The 14,643-nt window shown below is 41.1% G+C and overlaps 1 long non-coding RNA gene across 2 annotated transcripts; it reads left to right on the forward strand.

Moving 5' to 3' along the window:
* Positions 1 to 5,927: 5,927 nt before the first annotated feature.
* LOC147061281 (uncharacterized) lies at positions 5,928 to 13,954 on the forward strand. 2 transcript variants are annotated; one of them, XR_015063254.1, is made up of 3 exons: positions 5,928 to 6,499; positions 8,623 to 8,671; positions 12,429 to 13,954. It is a non-coding gene; the product is annotated as an uncharacterized LOC147061281 (long non-coding RNA). The 2 variants fall into 2 exon arrangements; XR_015063253.1 differs by lacking the exon at positions 5,928 to 6,499 and having other exon boundaries at positions 6,525 to 8,671.
* Positions 13,955 to 14,643: the final 689 nt, after the last annotated feature.

The following is a 14,643-nucleotide window of genomic DNA, read 5'->3' on the forward strand; positions in this document are numbered from 1 at the left end:
TTTCTTTTCGGGCTATGCCCGGCCGGGCCCCATGGGCGAAGGCCCGGCCACCAGGCGCTCGCCTTTGAGCCCCACCAGAGGGGGCCCCTGGTGATCCACATTCATTTTCGTTTGTCATCATAAGGGGCTTTGGTGAGCCGTGCTTTGTCTGGCCCCTCACCTAGGACCCTTTTGCCATGGGTGACCGTACCAGGGGCATGAAGCTCCAGACAACATGGCTCCTAGGATCATAGGGGCACGCAAACCCCTCCACCACAATAAGGTGACGAGTCACGGAGGGGAGAAATAACATTAGTTCGCAAATAATTAGGAACATAAGAAGACTATTTCAGCCTGGACAAGGAAAGAAATAGGAAAAACAGGTACAACAACAGTTTATCAAGGTGAATGTCTTTCACTGTCAGTTCCGTTTGAGCACTCTCCACAGTCTGTAATCTTTAATATTAACTTCCTCGTACCTTTAAATCCAGTTTAGTTATGGTTGGTATCAGATCTGACCCTAAATAACACTGAGATCTTAGGTTTTCTTCCTCTTTGGTTCTTTAACAAAAAAATATTAATCCAACAGGGAGAAAAGGGAAATAAATCCTTTGAGTAGTCAACCACCCTCCAGGGAGTTAAGCCGTCACGGAAATCTGTGTCATGGAGTTAGGTAATCACGGAAATCTGTATTTGTCCCTTAACGACGTCACACAAAATGTCCAGTCCAGGCCAGCACGGCTCAGCTAGACTAGTCCCGAAAAAAAAAAAACAGACTGCACAACCGGGCCGACCCTTCGGCTGAGTGTGTTGGTTTAAAGCGCCTCCTTTTTGAATCGACGGCGGAGGTGGTACCCCATATGTGAACTTTTGCGTTAATATAAGTCAGATGAACCCTTACCAATTTCAATTGCCTATATAACGATGTCTGAACAATTCAGCTTCCATAAAGCCTCTCGGAACGCGTTGTGTTATGTTGGTGACTGGTGAAAAAAAATAGACATGACAGGGCACTTTTCTTGTATGCATCCATCCACCCACAGAGAATCAAAGCACCTGAAAACGTAAGGAATTTTCATTGTTACTCTGGTGTTGTAACAAAAACAACGTACACCCCAAGTTTGAACGATTGATACAGATCAGTTGGACCGTATTTAGGGGCAGTTGTTGCAAATCGTCTGATGTGCTGGCGATATGCAAACTCATTACCATAATTGATGAGGCTGCCGACTGTGATGATGTGTGAGTTTGACAGCTTGATGTTGAGGTGAGGTGATGTTCTTCATGTAGTGAGAGAATAGGTGTGCAAAGGCCCCATGCGGTACTGATACAACACATAAAAAGTTACTTTATCCAGTCACCTGCTGTGTCCTGCCAGCTGTTCATCCGAGAGAGGAGTTTAGTGTGATGGGTTTGAACGCAGCCACAAACCATTGCGATTTTCCCAAATAATTTGTTGATTGCATCATCTTGTTGCCCGAAAGGCAAACTGCAGGTGGTTCAGCAGCTGCGCTGGGACCTTCTTCAGGTGGTTAAACAAGATCCGTTCAAAGTAAATGGTGGCAACAGATGTCAGAGCAACAGTTGCAGTTATTCAGTCTTGAAAGAGCTGCTTTCTTGGGGAGTAGGATGGTCATGGAGCATTTTATGCAGGACGAGATTTAATGAAATTAGTTTGACGCAGTGGGAGATATGAACCCTCAGTGTCTGCGAGACACTTTCACCTTTAGCCGAGCGGGTTAGTGCTGGGGCCCCCAACTCCAGGGCTGCGGACCGGTATCGGTGTGGGTTGTATGTTAGACATAATAACAATGCACTTTTTTCAAACATAAATAATAATCTAATTTGGTCCAATAAATATATAATCCCAGACTGTACACAATGAATATTTTTTTTAGAATTGTTTTTAAAAGTTCTCTTCGCAAAAACCGTGAGGTCTTCAATTACCGGTCCATGAAAATATTGCCTGACAATAACCGGTCCTTGGTGCTAAAAAGGTTGGGGACCGCTGGAATGATGTAGTATCTCGTATGGGCCAGATCACTTTGGTTCAGTCCCCTTGGTTTTATGTGCCTTGATCGAAACCCACGGACCTAATTCAAGTATTGCGGCCTCTCACTGGCTCTGCCACAGTGTTTGCTGCTCCTTTGATCTCGTAGAAACAGACTTGGCTGCATGTTTGCCAGGTACATGGATCTGCTTACTGGCCAATTCATTGGTATTCCAACACAAATTTTATGCAAGTTCAAAATCACCATTTCCTTTTATGAGGAGTGAGAGAAGGCGCATCAAAACAATTCTTTGATCTTCCACATACACATGAACGTTTTCACACTTTATTTTCTCATGTCATCATATTCCAAGCACTACCCCACTAGCAAAGAATCTTTTGACACTTTTTAACTATTTTTCACATTCTTTGTCTTATTTTTCTTAAACTCGTACCACTTTTCTAACTTGTTGAGCAATTCCTTTGAAATAATTTAGCACCCAATTTTTGTTGTTATGTGTGGGCCTGTTTTTAACAGGGCATAGACCTTTCCAATTTTTATTTCCAAAACAGATTCCCACTTGGATGACTGTTCCACTATGTGTAAGCTCTCTAATTCTTTTACGTCATTCATGAGAAGGCTTGACATCACCGTAATGAACTTTCAGGGCATGTGATCTGTGTTGGCTTTGTAAGTGGAAAGAGTGATGCACATTGACACAAACATTGTGTTGCTTGTTGCATACTCTGACTAACGGGTAAAAAAAAAAAAAAATCAATGTAGGACTAATGAGTGAGACATCATGAAATCTACCCACAAATCTGCCCACGATTAGCTTATCAATGGAATATAAATGTTCCAGCGTACCTATTAACGTTTTAATAGTCCCTATCACTGTCTTTTCTAAACTCTCAATTTGTCTGTTGCTGTTTTATACTTACAAAAATGTCCTGTTAATCACATTTGGGATGCAGATTTGTAGTGGTCATGGAATGAATTAAACTCATACTACAGCACTGTTATTATCATCATCATCATTATTGATTTTATGCAGACTAGGGCGTGGAGTGATGTGTTTGTCCTTTGTGTACTCATTCTATCTGTGTATCATTGATGAATTGTTTCTAGCCACAGTTGTTGGCAGAAAGTCATGGAATTAAAATGTGTTCCTCCCTTCTGCTCCTGAGCTGCAGTTTGTGAAATTGACACGTGGTTGAATAAAGTACGCTTCCTATCCATCTATTTTCTAATCCTGCTTTCCAAAATAGACTGCCAAGTGTGGATCAACCAAAGTTTTCCTAGGTCAAAAAGGCAGTTCTGTGACGTTCTGCCAGGGGGCAGTAGTGAAAACGCACACCTTTGCGCAAACACCAGACAAAACTGAATATAAAAAAAACAAACGTTGTGGTTTTATAGTCTTCATTATATGTCATTGGTACCCTTACGTGGTGAAGCATAAAATCCAATCGACTTTATTTATTCCACACTATTACAATACAAACAAGATACACAGTAATTTAAGCCTGTCTCAGTTTACAGTCCATTCAAAAGACCATCATTGCCACTCACGCTAATTGTAAACAAGTTTGCCTTTGTGTCAGGTCTTCACAGTTTTACAACGATACAGACAATTTTCAATTTACGTGGTCCAATACAGCCCTTAGGATAAGCAGTGTTGAAAATGGATGGATGCATGGAGCGATGCATAGATATCATAGCCTAACCCAGGGGTGTAAAGTTCATTGCATAAAAGGTTTTTACTTTTAGTAGGTAGTAAAGCATGGATAATCAAAAAAAGCATTTTCAAAACAAATGCATTTATTAACAGCATTCAAAAAAAAATTCACCCAAAATTACTATCAGTGATTCTCATTAAATACGACGTTGTTATTATGAATTATAGTTTCCATCACTTCAGCGCTTGCAGGTCAGATTTATCTAATGAGGCGATCACATAAAACGGCAAACATTCTGACCAAATACATCATCTTGAAGAATCAGTGAAAGAATACATCTCAATAAAGTAATAAAGAAATCAACAATATTGTTGGTCTCCCTTTTTTGCTAGTGCATCATGGTCTGGAGTAAAATTTGTTGTGGTAATTCTTAGGATAGAACCGAGGTGTCGGTCGTTAACCTAGATCTGTGACGGGATTTGTTGATGTTCATGTGGCTGAACGTCTGCTCACACGTAGGTCGAGCCAAATAGTCCACTCGTTTTTAACATTTGGCACTCAGTGTCAACCTTTCTAACCAGCTCAGTGGCCTAGTAGTAGAGTGTCCGCCCTGAGACTGGAAGGTTGTGGGTTCAAACCCCGGCCGGGTCATACCAAAGACTATAAAAATGGAACCCATTGCCTACCTGCTTGACACTCAGCATTAAGGGTTGGAATTGGGGGGTTAGATCATCAAATGATTCCCAAGCGCGGCACCGCTGCTGCTCACTGCTCCCCTCTCCCCCAGGGGATGGATCACAATCACATGGGGATGAGGTAAATGCAGAGAACAAATTTCACCACACCCAGATGTGTGTATGACGATGATCATTGGGGGGACTTTTCCTCGGGCCAATCATTTTAATGGAAGGATTCCAGTGGAAGGTTTGTGGGTGGCATTAGCATGAAATTGTATCTGAAAGCTCAGCGCGCGAATTACGAGAATGCTAACGTCACAGCTCACACTCGAAATTCGGCACTGATGGAACTAGAGCGCGGAGTGCGCGGGGTCCGTCCTACTTAGTACGTACATGGGATTTTGAGTGTGCACCAAGCTTTCTGACACGGCTTCCGGGAGTAAATGCGCGGGCGGGCACTTTCCCATCTACTGGGGAAACAGTCATTGCAGAGAAAATGACCCCAAAAAATTTTAATAATACAATTTATTCAGATTTGGCGGGTCGGATTAAACGGCCCCTTGGGCCAGATGTGGCCCGCAGGCCGTAGGATTGGCCTAACCTAAAGAAAAATGATAGATCACCTAAATATAATCTTTTCAAATGCTGCCAGTCTCTGACATGTCAGTCTCTGACATGGTTTTAAGTGTGACACCTACGTACGTGTTTTGTCGTTTTGTGAAAGGCAAAGGCATGCAGAAACACGGATGCATGCATTTGGTTCAGTATGGGTCCACTTCATGGTTGCTACACGCCCATTCAACGAAGGAAAAACTGACGCCTACGACACGTCAGCGATTTGTCAGGTGCCCCGGGGAGGTTAAGCCTGCTTCCATTTATTTGTGGAGGAACTCCTAAGCATTTCTGAACTGGAATTCTGCTGTGTTATGCACATTTCATTCTCAACATAAGCTTTAACACACACTCCAGGCCATAGCAAGAGAAAAGCAGTACAATGGCTTATATGTGCCAAAGAGTCCTAATCTAACACTATTTTGGGTCAGTGTAGTGAAGAGACACAGTTGAGTGGAAGAAACCCCAAGAGTAAAGCTGTTTTTCATATCAGATTTTGAAAAACATAGACCCAGTTGCAGCAAAGCTTATTTATATATTGAATATATTTGAATATTAATAAGAACTCTAAAGGTTGAAATTATTTCTGACCAATAAAAATAGCTTGAGAAACACCATTCTGCTCATTTTTTCACATCTTTATTTCGAACATATTTAAAACATGATAATATTCATTGCCAACCCAAATTATCTTGCAAATCCAGTGAAATAATATTAAATATTCTTTTTAAAGATTTTTTAAAAAGCTCTGATAGCGTTTGTGTTATTCGCTTGCCTTTGCTCTGAAATAGTTTCTCATTTGAAAACAAAAGACAAAACATTATTTCCCTTGTATTATTCTTGCACTCACACGCGCTGCTGTGACAAGTGAATTTCCCCGCTGTGGGATGAATAAAGTTCTATCATCATCATCATCATCATCATCATCATCATCATCAAAGTTTCTCGAGGTTAAATTCTTGCGTCATTCTTCTGTTGTCAGGAAGAGAGACAGGGCGACCAAATGCAGCACGAACCTTTATTGCAAAGGGGGAAAGGGGAAGTGGACGTGGAACGCTGGACTCGCGATCTGGCTGGCGCGGCTGTGCAGAAGAGCTTGGTCTTGGTCCGGCGAGCAAGTAGTCGGGGCAGGCGGCGATCGGAGCGTGGTTGGTCAGTTTGCGGAAGCGGTTGGCAACGGAGAAAAAGGCGCAGGCTGATTGGCATAAAGCACAGGGAGCAAATGGGTAACATACAGGAACGAACTGACAAAGGAGTGAACATGAACGAAAACAAACAAACAAACAAACAAACAAACAAACAAACAAACAAACAAACAAACAAACAAACAAACAAACAAATAAGAAATATCAACTTACAACAAAGAATAACTTAATTAATCACATTGGTTTTTAGTCTGTAATAGAACAGATTCAAAAATCCTTCCAAATATGTCACTCAGGGTCTCATCACCAAATTTTTCTGACTTGTGTTCTTGCTCCACAACATTCCTATCTGCGCTCAAAAACTCTGGACAGGACTTTTCTTCATGACAGCCACCTTGCTTCACTGCAAAAAAGTACAGGTTGGTGTTCAGCTCCCATCTCCTCAGAGATAGAAGAGAAGACTCATGTTTTTAGGGATCTGGTCTTGATGGAACCTATAATGACGGTCGTTGTTTTTGCACAGAGCAATTTGATACACTACTTTATATGATGATAACAGTGCTCGCTGATTGACTGAAGTAGCGTTCACAAAGCGGGATGATTGTTGGCAATATTCAGCCCTTTTTCGCTGAAGAAACTCAACGATTTATCAGTGTGACTGGTGTGCAATGTCCTAAAGTGCCGCCTTAATTTATTTGGCTTCATACTGTCCGCTGCCAACATTTTAAGGCACAGTAAACACACCGGTCTTTCCTCGTCTCCCACCATAGTCGCAGTTAAACCGAGCGCTACGTACGCTTTGTCATATGTCCTAGTCTTACCTATCGAGTGACTCTCATTAGCTGTCTCTCTCCGCCGTTCTTTTCAATTATGTTAAATATTTACAATGGTGTTCCACTGCACTTCTTATTGCCTACTCTGTGCTGCGTGCGTATGCTCCGTGCGCTCTACACAATAGAGCGAATACTCCCTGCGCACACTCTTACAATGAATGCAGATGTCTAATTACCCTTTAATCTAGCACATAGACATAAACTAATCAAACTCCTGTTCATGCCTAAGAACAATTTGTAGCCTTCAATTATCTTACCAGGCAACGATCTATACCAAGTAAATGCTGACTTGTTGTGGATTGAAATGTACTAATAGTAATCTCGTAACAATCTAGTAATAGTCGTAATCTGCATATTCTTAGTCTTCACCTCTCTTAAATTCCCTTAGTCCAGACACCTTCTCCTAGCTTGTTTTATTTGAGTCATTAAACAAGTTAATCAATGCAACCTCATTTAGTATTGTTGTGGTTTCCTTTTCGCTGGCCTTGTTCTGCCAATCAGAGCGAACAGAAGATGATGTTGTTGTTTTTTTATCATTGGTATGTTCATTTTTCACTGAATGTTTTTTCTCCAAATCATTGTTAGTCATACCCTCCATTTCCCATTTGTCTTTGATATCCCAATCTTTAGTACTGGATTCATATTGTAGTGCTTAAAGCAGTTCGAATTACACAGTATAAGCTAAATGCTAACATCTTGCAAAACATATGCAACAGTCAATTGCCATACTTTTGGGGTGACATATTTTCCCCCAAAAAATGGTATATAAAACTCAGCACACTACTGCTCAGTCTTTTGAATACAGTGGCTTCTACTATTGAAAAGCAAAGTAATAAAGAAAAATCGGGCAACACAAGCTTGCCTCCAAACCTCTGTGATAACATAATGAGGTTGGCTGCCGTTGATCTCAAGCTCTGGACATCATGAAAGAAAAAAAAATACATATAGAGAAAAAAGCCCCATGATGCCTCGGGCCAGAACAGATCAAATGTCTGGCAGAGAGATTACATTCTGCAGTGTATCCATTAATGAGGTTGACTGAATAATTGAACTGAGCAAAAAAAAAAAAAAAGAAACAACAAAACATTAAAGATAAAAAACCTGATGAAACATGTAGGCGGCATCTGGATGTTGTTTTTGAAGAGAACCTGTTATCTTCCACAACCACTGTGTCACTTTGTTCCCGACGTTCCTATGAATTTTTGAACGTTCTCAACGTCCCTTGGACACAAGATTAAAACAAGACTGCACCAAAACCAAAGACAGCAATGACTTGTTTTCTTTATTCAGTGTATAATCTTCCTGCCTTTCAGTTGTTCTCATACTTGGCTGCCTGCTAATTGTGGACTTCATTTTATTTCTTGCTCCATTTCAACATTATTGGATTGTCACTGATTTATATCTTACCACTATCTGTCGTATTTATTAGTCTTTAACCTTGATAGTTTTTTCTCATCCCATGTATGCTTCGTTTCCCAGTTCCCATGTTGATGGAGTGTGCACATACGGTAGGATGCTAATAATCAAAGCGCATTTGAAAAGGAACTATGTCGCCATAAAGGCAGTATGTAGATGTTTTTATTTTGATATAATTTCCCATCATAAGGGCAGTATGAAATGCTATTATTTTGATATCATTTCCTGTAACTTACCTACCGCTTCCTGCTTTGTTGTTAGTTACGGCCTGCCTATTTTCTATCTGTTTCTAGAGTTTCTACAAACTAATTTCCGACAGCGAGGGATGCTAGAAGCAAAGTCGTAAGTAAAGTTTGTTCTTAAATTGAATAATTGTTAGATTAATTTGGGTTTAATGTTGGAAGAGAAAGTAATAAATAGTTTACAAAGATCGTTTTTATTTACATGTATTTACATGCTATTTGCTAAAATGCTAACGCTATATGCTATGCTAACGCTACATGCTAAAAACACCCAAACCTTGTTTTGGTCCAGTTTTCACTCTGCCATGTAATACAGGAATTTTCAGTAAACGAGAATGAAATGTTAACTACAACACAGACTCCTGGTTATTGCATCAGAGTTTAATTTGTTGGATAGCTTTAGTTGCTACAATGCAGTGAGGACAACACAGGAACTCATAGTTCCTGTTACACATTCTTATTCTCAAATTATGCAAACATCTATCTGATTGTCATACTCTCGAACAATCCAAAAATTCATGTGCGCTGTCCGCGGTGCTGTATAGTAAGAACACTTCCCTATGGCCGAAAGCGTGTGAGCGCTACCACGACGCTGCACGGCGCAGAGCTATCCATGGCATTGAGCCGCACACCGTGTGGAGTTGTCCATGGTTCTGCACTATATACAGTGCGGATCTATCCGCGGTCCTGATCCGCTGATTGAAGAGGTGGGTCTTGAGATGGTGTTTGAAGGAGTGTAAGAGGGTCAGCATTACAAATGGTCAGGGGGGGGAGTTCCGGAGAGTGGGGGCAGCAATGGCAAAGCCTCTATCCCCAATGGCCCGGTATCTGGTGGAGGTAGTGGGGGTGAGCAGGTTGGCGTCAGCAGAGCGGAGTCGGCGGGTGGGGGTGTAGCGAAGCAGGAGTTCAGATAGGTAGGGGCGGGGGGGGGGGGCAAGGTAATTTAGGTGTTTGTATGTGATGAAAAGGATCTTATAATATATGCACTGTTTAATGGGGAGCCAGTGAAGATGATGGAGGACAGGGGTGATGTGCTATCTGCTGGGTGAGCGGGTGAACAGTCGAGCAGCAGAGTTTTGAACATATTGCAGTTTATGAAGGACAGTTTTGGGGAGACTATACAGGATGCTATTGCAGTAATCCAGTCTGGAGGTGATATAAACCGGATTCGGTTGAAGTTGGGAAATTGTGCAAAATGTAATGATTTTCAACCTATATTCAATTGAATACACTATATTCAATTGAATACACTACAAAGACAACATATTTAATGCTCAAACTCATAAACTTTATTTTATATTTCATATAATAATTAAAATTAGTATTTCAGTATTAAAATTATCATTAAATCTGTATGTACTTTGCAGCATTTATGTTGCCTTCACAGAAATGTAAGTCACCCATGCCATGGGAACTAATGCATCCCCATTCCATCACAGTTACTGGCTTTTGAACTTTGCGTTGATAACAGTCCGGATAGTCCGCTTCCTCTTTGGTCCGGAGAACACGACGTCCAGTGTTTCCAAAAACAACTTGAAAAGTGGACTCATCAGACCACAAAACACTTTTCCATTGTGCATCAGTCCATTTTACATGAGCTCGGGCCCAGAGAATCTGGCGGCGTTTCTGGATGTTGTTCAAAAACGGCTTTTGTGTTTACTGATGTAGTGATGAATTGTATTTACTGACAGTGGTTTTCTGAAGTTTTTCTGAGCCCATTTGGTGATATCCTTTACACACTCATGTCTGTTTTTAAGGCAGTGCCATCTGAGGGATCGAAGTTCACGGTCATTCAGTCTAGGTTTCCGGCCGTGGCGCTTACGTGCAGTGATTTCTCCAGATTCTCGGAATCTTTTGTTGATGTTATGGACTGTAGATGTTGAAATCCCTAAATTCCTTGCAATTTTGCTTTGAGAAATGTTGTTCTTAAACTGTTCAACTATTTTCTTATGCAGTTGTGGACAAAGTGGTGAACCTCACCCCATCCTTGCTTGTGAATAACTGAGCATGTTTGGGGAGGCTCCTTTTATACCCAATCATGGTACCCACCTGTTCCCAATTAGCCTGATCACATGTGAGGATGTTCCAAATAGGTGTTTGATGAGCTTTTCTCAGCTTTCTCAGTACTTTTGGCCATCTTTCCCAACTTCTACTGGACGTGTTGCAGCTATGAAATTCCAAGTTGATTATTATTTGGCAAAATACAATTAAGTTGATCAGTTTGAACATGTTTGGGGAGGCTCCTTTTATACCAATCATATACCCAATTATACCCTTCTCCCATTTTCTTTTGTGATTTTGTGTCCCCTTTTTTTTCCCTTTCCATCTTTAGCTTCCGACATTTCAAATAGAAACACTTGCACTCCAGCATGTTCTTAAGGGGGCGTGCACTGAAGCGCCTCTTTGTGTGTGTGGGTAGAGGGTGTGAGAGGAGAGGAGCTCAAGGGATGTTTAATCAGTGACGTGTCTCTGTTATTGATCATTGTATTACATGTGAACAACCAGCTACATACAAATACAAATAAATATCCCTCCCATCAATTTTGGTGCCCATTCTGGCTGCACATGTTGCATACCCTCTTTTTGTGCCACTGCTGATGGTTACATTAAAGGCAGCCTGAACCACTACCATGTGCCAAGACCAGCGTTGAGAGCTTTGTTTTTTTTTTGTTCTTTTTTTTGTCTAGTGACTTAGACGTGTAACAATCAGAAACTAAACATCTCAATCCATACCGTAGTTATCAATGCAACTAGAATGGAGCCACTAAATAAACAAACTGTCATCATGCATACTGTCAATCTCACGAGGCCTCAGTTCAGAAAAAGAATAACATATCAAAGGGTTATCTCTGAGGGGACAATTCCTTCTTGTTGGTCTTATTTTGCAACACAGACAACGCTGGAATAGCATTAAAGGATGACGGCAACATAGGATTTTTCTGTAGAGAAGCACAATGTTCTCCATGGATTTCTTGAGTGTGAAAAACCAAGCCAGGGTGTTCTTCTGTAAATAAAGATTGCAACTCTTTGCGATGGTAATATATATATATATATATATATATATATATATATATATATATATATATATATATATATATATATATATATATATATATATATATATATATATATATATATATATATATCTTTCTGCCACACCATAATTGGTTGTGATCATTTTTAGAAGCCGCCTGTCATGCCACGTCAAAACCATCACCTTATTTTTGTGGCGGACCAATGTTCCCCCCATCTGCCAGGCTGGTCTTTGTTGCCTCAGCAATTTCTTGGGGTTCCTCCCCTCTTAGTTCTTAGAGTTCCACATATATTGATGCGTTCTCCCAGCAAACATTCACACCGCTCTACGGAGTTATAAAAATGGTCTATGTGTGACCATTTTCTGGGAGCCGATCAAGCAAATTGAATACTAGTATGTCTGGCATGGAACACGCTTCACTGACATGGGGCTGCATGTTGAAACAATACCCTGTTGCAGAATCACACAAAATATAGGACTTTAATTGGCTTCGTAGGATTGTAGACTTTGAACAAGTGCCCCCGCCACAGCATAATCCCCTCGTCAATGCTCATGTTCTGCCCAGGTTGAAATAGTTCTTTACATTTTTTAAGCAGGTGATCCAACACAAGGCAAACGTTATACGTATAATTTGCCGGTGTCATCAAATTATTTGATACCCGTTTCTCAGCATTGTGGCTTTGAAATGAGTGGAATCCTCCACAATGCAGAATTAAGCCATGTTGGGCTTCGTTACCATGCCAGTCAGAAAACAAAGTCCAAAAAAACTCTTCAATTCTGCAACTGACACTGACTTCCTCGCATTCTGTCGGCTGTTTGAAAGACTCTGAGATTGTGCTGCAGAGAGCATACACATTTCTTTGGTCAGCAAGATGCTGGAGCAACTCATTGGTGAGGAACAGCTCTAGGAAGTCCACTCGACGGCAGGACTCCAATGCACCTGGAGACCTCTGGGTTGAGGTGAAGGGGAATGTATTTGGTTTCCAGCCAAATTCCTGCCAATCTGTTCTGCGACCTTTTCATTTCAGTGCTCAGAGGTGGAGGGAGTTCTGCCACTGTGTCTGCCAGAAGAAGCGTGTGTAATGGTGCTGGGTGTACCTGTAAATTACAGAAAAATACATAGCTACCAATAAAGGGTTTTTCTTTTCTTTTTTGCTGCGGGGTATTGTGGACTTTTCTCTAAATCTCTATAGAAAAAGAACCGCATTGCGGAACTTTACGTTAAATAGTGGTACACAAGTACGTTTACACAAGAATGACTGCATATTGTCATCCATTCTTTGCCAGGGTTTTCAATCCTATAATACTGAACTAGTTCAATTGTGTTCACTCTTTTGAATGAATGGCATTCTTAATATGCAATATTCTTATGCGCTCGATAACATTTAATCTATCTAGGAGTTCACTAACTTGCGTGTTTTGTAGTTTTGTTTCGTTTTTTTTAAATTGTGCTTGCTACACGATAGCCGATAACACAGTATAGCCCTTTAATTGGTCAAGACAGATATCACCATTGTTGGAATAATCTCGGGGGAAGCCTTGGCCTGCCAGACCAGGAGGCCTTATCTTTATGAGTTTACGACTCTCCTTTAAACTAAATGCTTTCTATTTGGTTCAAGGAATGTCTTTTGATCCCCGTCAGCCTTATGTTCCTTCCTGTCCTTATGTTACTTTTGTGTTTGTTTTGTAAGAAGTCTTCAATGACAATGAGCAGAGCTTCTTTGCATAGGCGAAATGTTCTTTGTCAGTTTAAAGGGACTTTATTCCTTTTAGTTAACTGTAGCTTTGATTCATAGATTGTAGATGATCAAAATTGGTTATATACAGTTTGAAGAAGTCACATTAAAGTTATCACATATTTACTCAATGTTCGTTTAAGGAACTGTATATCAGTTACCTTACATTTACTTAATATGTGTTGAAAGGTTTAAGTAAGGTTAGATATTATTATTATTATTATTATGTGTTGTGTTAGTTTACTAAGAAGTTAAACTTAGCAAGGGTTTAGTTGCATTGTTTCACAGGTAAGCAAGATTCAAAGTGCTTCAAGTTATCTGATCACAGTCGAGGAGGAGTCGGCCACCTGTGGAGAGGACAACTGGTTGGGGGAAGAAAGCAGACTCTACAGTCCCAATGTGGGGGTCGAGAAGATCAATTCACACTACACTACAGTCCTTAGCTAATCAGCGTTGCTACAGCCACTATCTCCCCTCCCTTTAGTGTAGCAACGCCTCTGTAGCCAGGGCATCCAAGACATTAAAAGGAGGAGCACGTGGGGGAGGAACTCAGAACTGGTGGAGATTGTAACTGAGCTTCCTTTCTCTATCGTTCTCCTCGCGAGTAAACTCATCCTGGTTGTCTTCTCCTCTTTGTTCCAGCATGTGATTTAATGTCTGATCATATTCAAACCTAACATTTAATTGGTCCTTCGAGCCGGATGCCAATATACTATATTATATTCCGGCTGACGACAGCAGAGATCCAGAAAGACCGCGCGCGGGAGGAACTCCATAGGTGAGATCCTAGAATCCTTTTCAAAGGCTGGCTGTCTGCTCGTCAGCTGGGATCTGATGGTTGAAGGCAGTCCGAGGTGCAGAGGTGAGGAGAACCAGGGGGTGAGTTTTTTTCTTTTTTTTTCTTTCTTCCTATAAAAGTCCTAGGTTAGAACGGAGAAGTCCGTCTAAAGGTACCAATCCTAGGTTGAGACGGAGAAGTCCGTCAAGAAGGGGTTAGCGGAGTGCCTAGGAAACCGCAATAAAGTTACACAACGGAGATGTAACAAGACGGAGAAGTCCGTCAAAAAGGGGTTAGCGGAGTGCCCGGGAAACCGTAATAGTGAATGATTGAGAGTGTGAATGGGAATACGTATCATTAGATATAGTATTCCATATTAAAGCAGTGGGGAACACATAACGTGGTTCTGTGGACGCAATAGGCAAGGATTCTCCACCAGTACGCTGGTAGAAGTGAGAATCACCACAGGATCTTTTCGTTATCCCACTGGAAACACCCGACTTTAGAAACCCCTATGGTTTTAC

Source organism: Syngnathus leptorhynchus, chromosome 2 (assembly GCF_054491065.1).
Source record: "Syngnathus leptorhynchus isolate UIUO chromosome 2, UIUO_Slep, whole genome shotgun sequence".
Classification (NCBI taxonomy): domain Eukaryota; kingdom Metazoa; phylum Chordata; class Actinopteri; order Syngnathiformes; family Syngnathidae; genus Syngnathus; species Syngnathus leptorhynchus.